Here is a 7,525-nt window from a genome sequence, read left to right on the forward strand (position 1 = left end):
GGGAACGGTCACTGAGGCGGAGCAACTCTAGATACTTGGTAGATAAGAAGGCTGGTAAAAGTCGAAAGAAGTATATTTGATATACATGATGTTCATGTGTACTTTACTAGTACTCCTAGTAGCACGAGGGTATTGGATACCGGTTCGGTTGCTAAGTGATTAGTAACACGAAATGAAAGCTACGGCATAAACGGAGACTAGCTAAAGGCGAGGTGACGATACGTGTTGGAAGTGTTTCCAAGGTTGATATGATCAAACGTCGCACGCTCCCTCTACCATCGGGATTGGTGTTAAACCTAAATAATTGTTATTTGGTGCTTGCGTTAAGCATGAACATGATTGGATCGTGTTTATTGCAATAAGATTATTCATTTAAAGAGAATAATGGTTACTCTATTTGCTTGAATAATCACCTTCAATGGTTTATTGAATCTCGATCGTAGTGTTACACATGTTCATGATATTGGTGCCAAAAGATACGAGGTAATGATGATAGTACCACTTACTTGTGGCACTGCCGCTTGAGTCATGTTGGTATAAATTGCATGAAGAGGATCCATGCTGATGGATCTTTATACTCACTTGATTTTGAATCACTAGTGACATGCAAATCATACCACATGAGCAAGGCCTTGTTTTCATTGAGATCAAACAACATAGTAACTTGCTGGAAGTGATACATTTTGATGTATGCAGCCCAATGGGTGTTGAGGCACGCAGTGGATATCATTATGTTCTTACTTCAATGACGATTTGAGTAGATACAAGAGTATTTACTTAATAAATCACAAGTCTGAAATATTGAAAAGTTCAATTTTGTTTCAGGAGTGAAGTTCGTCGTAACAAGAGGATAAACTGTCTAAGATGTGATCACAGAAATGAATATCTGAGTTACGAGTTTTGGTACGCAGTTAAGACAATGTGGAAATTGTTTCGCAGTTCATGCCACCTGGAACATCATAGTGTGATGATGTGTCTGAACGTCATAGCCACGCGCTATTTGGTATGGTGCATGCTATGATGTCTCTTATCGAATTACCACTATCGTTTATGGGTTATGCATTAGAGACAACCGCATTCACTTTAAATAGGGCACCGCGTATTTCCGTTGAGATGACATAGTATAGACTGAGGTTTAGAGAAGTCTAAACTGTTGTTTCTTGAAAGTTTGGGGCTTCGACACTTGTGTGAAAAAGTTTCAGTCGAATAAGCTCAAACCCAAAGCGGATAAATGCATCCTCATAGGATATCCAAAACAGTTGGGTACATCTCCTATCTCAGATCCGAAAGCAAAGTGTTTGTTTCTAGAAACGGATCCCTTCTCGAGGAAAGGTTTCTCTCGAAAGAATTGAGTGGGAGGGTGGTAGAACTTAATGAGGTTATTGAACCATCACTTCAACCAGTGTGTAGCAGGGCACAGGAAGTTATTCCTGTGGCGCCTACACCAATTGAAGTGAAAGCTGATGATGGTGATCATCGAGCATCGGATCAAGTTACTACAAGCCTCGTAGGTTGACAAGGTCGCGTACTACTGCAGAGTGGTACGGTAACCCTGTCTTGGAGGTCATGTTCTTGAGCAACAGTGAACCTACGAGTTATGGAGAAAGCAATGGTGGGCCCGGATTCCGACAAATGGCTGGAAGCCATGAAATCCGAGAGAGGATCCATGTATGAAAACAAAGTGTAGACTTTGGAAGAACTACTTGATGGTCATAAGACTATTGAGTAAAGATGGATCTTTAAAAGGAAGACAGACGATGATGGTGATAAGTCACTATTAAGAAAAGCTCGACTTGTTGCAAATATGTTTCCGACAAGATCAAACAGTTGACTATGATGAGAATTTCTCACTTGTAGCGATGCTAAAAGTTTGTTAGAATTATGTTAGTAGTTGTTGCATTATTTATGAAATATTGCACATAGGATGTCAAAACATTGTTTCCTCGACGGTTTCCTTGAGCAAACATTGTATGTGATACAACTAGGAGGTTTTCTCGATCCTAAGGATACTAGCAAGTATGCAAGCTCCAGCGATCCTTCAATGGACTGGTGCAAGCATCTCGGAGTTGGAAGACTTTGATGAGATGATCAAAGATTTTGGGTTTGTACAAGGTTTATGAGAAACTTGTATTTCCAAAGAAGTGAGTGGGAGCACTATAGAATTTCTGATAAGTATATGTGGTTGACATATTGTGGATCAGAAGTAATGTAGTATTTCTGTAAAGCATACAAGGTTTTTGGAAAGGAGTTTTCAAAGGAATACCTGGATTGCGCTACTTGAACGTTGAGCATCAAAGATCTATGGAGATAGATCAAAAGCGCTTAATGGAAGTTTCAACAAGATGCATGCCTTTTTTGAAGGAGTTCAAAATAGATCAGCAAAGAAGGAGTTCTTGGTTGCGTTGTAAGGTGTGAATTTGAGTAAGACTCAAAACTCGACCATGGCAAAATAAAGAGAATATATGAAGGTCGTCTTCTATGCCTTAGCGGTAGACTATAAAGTATGCCATGCTGAGTACCGCACCTGATGTGTGCCTTGCAGCAAGTCTGTTAAGAGGTACACAGAGTGATCCAGGATTGAATCACTGATCAGCGGTCAAAGTTATCCTTAGTAATTAAATAGACTAAGGAATTTTTCTCGATTATGGAGGTGGTTAAAGAGTTCGTCGTAAAGGGTTACGTCGATGCAAGCTTTGACACTAATCCGAATAACTATGAGTAGTGAAACGGATTCGTATAGTAGAGTAGATATTTGGAGTATTTCCGAATAGCACATAGTAGCAGCATCTATAAGATGACATAAAGATTTGTAAAGAACACACGGATCTGAAAGTTTCAGAACCGTTGACTAAAACCTCTCTCACGAGCAAGACGTGATCAGACCCCATAACTATATGGGTGTTGGATTCGTTGGAATCACATCGTGATGTGAACTAGATAATTGACTCTAGTGCAAGTGGGAGACTGTTGGAAATATGCCCTAGAGGCAATAATAAATTAGTTATTATTATATTTCTTTGTTCATGATAATCGTTTATTATCCATGCTATAATTGTATTGATTGGAAACACAGTGCATGTGTGGATACATAGACAAAACACTATCCCTAGTAAGCCTCTAGTTGACTAGCTCGTTGATCAAAGATGGTCAAGGTTTCCTGACCATAGGCAAGTGTTGTCACTTGATAACGGGATCACATCTTTAGGAGAATCATGTGATGGACTAGACCCAAACTAATAGACGTAGCATGTTGATCGTGTCGTTTTGTTGCTACTATTTTCTGCGTGTCAAGTATTTGTTCCTATGACCATGAGATCATATAACTCACTGACACCGGAGGAATGCTTTGTGTGTATCAAATGTCGCAACGTAATTGGGTGACTATAAAGATGCTCTACAGGTATCTCCGAAGGTGTTCGTTGAGTTAGTATGGATCAAGACTGGGATTTGTCACTCCGTGTCACGGAGAGGTATCTCGGGGCCCACTCGGTAATACAACATCACACACAAGCCTTGCAAGCAATGTGACTTAGTGTAAGCTACGGGATCTTGTATTACGGAATGAGTAAAGACACTTGCCGGTAAACGAGATTGAAATAGGTATGCGGATACTGACGATCGAATCTCGGGCAAGTAACATACCGAAGGACAAAGGGAATGACATACGGGATTATGTGAATCCCTGGCACTGAGGTTCAAATGATAAGATCTTCGAAGAATATGTGGGATCCAATATGGGCATCCAGGTCCCGCTATTGGATATTGACCGAGGAGTCACTCGGGTCATGTCTACATAGTTCTCGAACCCGCAGGGTCTGCACACTTAAGGTTCGACGTTGTTTTATGCGTATTTGAGTTATATGGTTGGTTACCGAATGTTGTTCGGAATCCCGGATGAGATCACGGACGTCACGAGAGTTTCCGGAATGGTCCGGAAACGAAGATTGATATATAGGATGACCTCATTTGATTACCGGAAGGTTTTCGGAGTTACGGGAATGTACCGGAATGACGAATGGGTTCCGGGTGTTCACCGGGGGGGCAACCCACCCCGGAGAAGCCCATAGGCCTTGGGGGTGGTGCACCAGCCCTTGGTGGGCTGGTGGGACAGCCCAAGAAGGCCCTATGCGCCAAGGATAGAAAATCAAAGAGAAAATAAAAAAAAAGAGGTGGGAAAGGAGAGAAGGACTCCACTTTCCAATCCTAGTTGGACTAGGATTGGAGGAGGACTCCTCCTCCCTTGGTGGCGCAGCCCTTGGGGCTCCTTGAGCCTCAAGGCAAGCCTCCCCTCCCCTCCTCCTATATATATGGAGCTATTAGGGCTGATTTGAGACAACTTTTGCCACGGCAGCCTGACTACATAGCTCCACGGTTTTTTCCTCTAGATCGCGTTTCTGCGGAGCTCGGGCGGAGCCCTGCTGAGATTAGATCACCACCAACCTCCGGAGTGCTGTCACGCTGCCGGAGAACTCATCTACCTCTCTGTCTCTCTTGCTGGATCAAGAAGGCCGAGATCATCGTCGAGCTGTACGTGTGCTGAACGCGGAGGTGCCGTTCGTTCAGCACTAGATCGGAGCGGATCGTGGGACGGATCGCGAGACGGTTCGTGGGACGGTTCGCGGGGCGGATCGAGGGACGTGAGGACGTTCCACTACATCAACCGCGTTTCTTAACGCTTTTGTTGTGCGATCTACAAGGGTACGTAGATCGGAAATACCCTCTCGTAGATGGACATCACCATGATAGGACTTCGTGCGCGTAGGAAAATTTTTGTTTCACATGCGACGTTCCCCAACAGATTTGCCCCTCCGGGAGGGAAGTTTCCCCGACAGGACGACCCTGCTGGAGCTCTAGATTGGTTCTGATCAAGTTCCGCCTCGTGGCGACGGCGAATCCTCCCGAAAGCCTCATCCTGGTTTTTTTCCGAAACGTAACCCTCCTTATAAAAAAAAAGAGGGGGGCCAGAGGGCCAACAGGGAGCCCACAAGCCCCCTAGGCGCGACCAGGGGGGTAGGCCGCACCTAGCAGGCTTGTGGCCTCCTTCTGGCTCCCCTCTCGTACTTCTTCAACCCAGTATTTTTTATAAAATACAAATAAAATTCTCGTTGATTTTCATGGCTTTTGGAGTTGCGCACAATAGGTATCTCAAACTTGCTCTCTTTTCAGGCCAGAATTCCAGCTGCCGGCATTCTCCCTCTTCATGTAAACCTTGCAAAATAAGATAGAAAAGGCATTAGTATTGTACCGTGAAGTGTAATAACAACCCATAAAGCGCTAAATATCAACATGAAAGCATGATGCAAAATGGACGTATCTGGGAGATAGAAACGTTCGGGGAACTTCGGGGTCCGGTTACGGTGACATCGTGAAACCTCACAAATTTGATATACTTTGGCCAGTTTTCTAGGCTATTACTCACTCATTATGGGTCATGTGTCGCTACAAACGTTCGGGAAACTTCGGGGACCGGTTGTGGGGACCTCGTCAAAACTCACATATTAGGTCCATTCTGGACAGTTTCCTATGCTATTACTCACTGATTTTGGGACCTAGGGCGATATGAACGTTCGGGGAACTTCGGGGTCTGATTACGGGGACCTCGTGAAAACTCACAAATTTGGTCCATTCTCGCCAGTTTTCTATACTATTACTCAGTGATGCTCGGTCTCGTGGCGATACAAATGTTTGAGAAATTTCGGGGACCGGATACGGGGACCTTATCAAAATTCGCATATTTTGTCCATTCTGACCATTTTTCTATGCTATTACCCGGTGATTTTGGGTCCCGGGGCGATCCAAACGTTCGTGGAACTTCGGGATCGGGTTATGGGGACTTTGTCAAAACTCGCAGATTTGGTCCATTCTGGCCAGTTTTTACGCTATTACTCACTGATTTTGGGACCCGGGGCGATACGAACGTTCGGGGAACTTCGTGGTCCGGTTACGTGGACCTCATGAAAACTCGCAGATTTGGTCTATTCTGGCTAGTTTTCTATGATATTACTCACTGATTTTGGGACCCGGGGTGATACGAACGTTCGGGGAACTTCGGGTTCAGGTTACGGTGACCTTGTGAAAACCCACAAATTTTGTCCATTCTAGCCAGTTTTCAATGCTATTACTCACTGATTCTGGGTCCCGTGGCTCTACAATCATTCGGGAAACTTCGGGGATCGGTTATGGGGACCTCGTCAAAACTCGCAGATTTGGTCCATTCTGGCCATTTTTCTATGCTATTACTCACCGATTTTGGGTGCCGGGGCGATCCGAACGTTCGGGGAACTTCCATGTCGGTTTATGGGACATTGTCAAAACTCACAGATTTGGTCCATTCTTGCCAATTTTCTATGCTATTACTAACTGATTTTGGTACCTCGGGCGATACGAAAGTTTTGGAAAATTCGGGGACCGTCTACGGGGACCTCGTGAAAATTCACAAATTTGGTCCATTCTGGCTAGTTTCCTATGGTATTACTCACTGATTTTGGGACTCGGGGTGATACGAATGTTTGTGGAACTTCGGGGTCCGGTTACGGGGACCTCGTGAAAACTCGCATTTTGGTCCATTTTGGCCAGTTTTCTATGCTATTACTCGCTGATTTTGGGACCCGCAGCGATACAAACGTTTGGGCAACTGCGGGGTCCCGTTCCGGTGGCATCGTGAAAACTCACAAATTTGGTATATTTTGGCCAGTTTTCTAAGCTATTACTCACTCATTCTGGGTCCGTGGATGCTACAAACGTTCGGGAAACTTCGGGGAGAGCTTGCGGGGACCTCGTCAGTACTCACATATTTGGTCCATTCGGGACAGTTTCCGATGCTATTACTCACTGATTTTTGGACCTAGGGCGATACGAACGTTCGGGGAACTTCGGGGTTCGGTTACGTGCACCTCGTGAAAACTCGCAGATTTGGTCCATTCTGGCCAGTTTACTATGCTATTACTCAATGCTTCTCGGTCCCGTGGCGATACAAACATTCGGGAAATTTCAGGGAAAGGATACGGGGACCTCATCAAAACTCGCAGATTTGGTCCATTCTGCCTAGTTTTCTATGCTATTACTCACTGATTTTGGGACCCGGTGCGATACGAACGTTCGGGGAACTTTGAGGCCGGGTTATGGGGACATTGTCAAAACTCGTAGATTTGGTCCATTCTTACCAGTTTTCAATGCTATTACTCACTGATTCTGGGTCCCTCGGCGCTACAAACATTCCACGAACTCCGAGGACCGGATACGTGGACCTCATCTAAACTCACATATTTGGTCCATTCTCGCTAGTTTTCTATGCTATTACTCACTTATTTTGGGACCCGAGGCGATGCGAACGTTCGTGGAACTTCGGGGTCCGGTTACGGAGACCTCGTGAAAACTTGCAGATTTGGTCCATTCTAGCCAGTTTTCTATGCTATTACTCACTGATTTTGGGACCCGGGGCGATACGAACGTTCGGGGAACTTCGAGGTCCGGTTACAGTGACCTCGTGAAAACTCACATATTTGATCCATTCTGGCTAGTTTTC

The sequence above is a fragment of the Hordeum vulgare genome, chromosome 4H (genome assembly GCF_904849725.1).
Source record: "Hordeum vulgare subsp. vulgare chromosome 4H, MorexV3_pseudomolecules_assembly, whole genome shotgun sequence".
Taxonomy (NCBI): Eukaryota; Viridiplantae; Streptophyta; class Magnoliopsida; order Poales; family Poaceae; genus Hordeum; species Hordeum vulgare.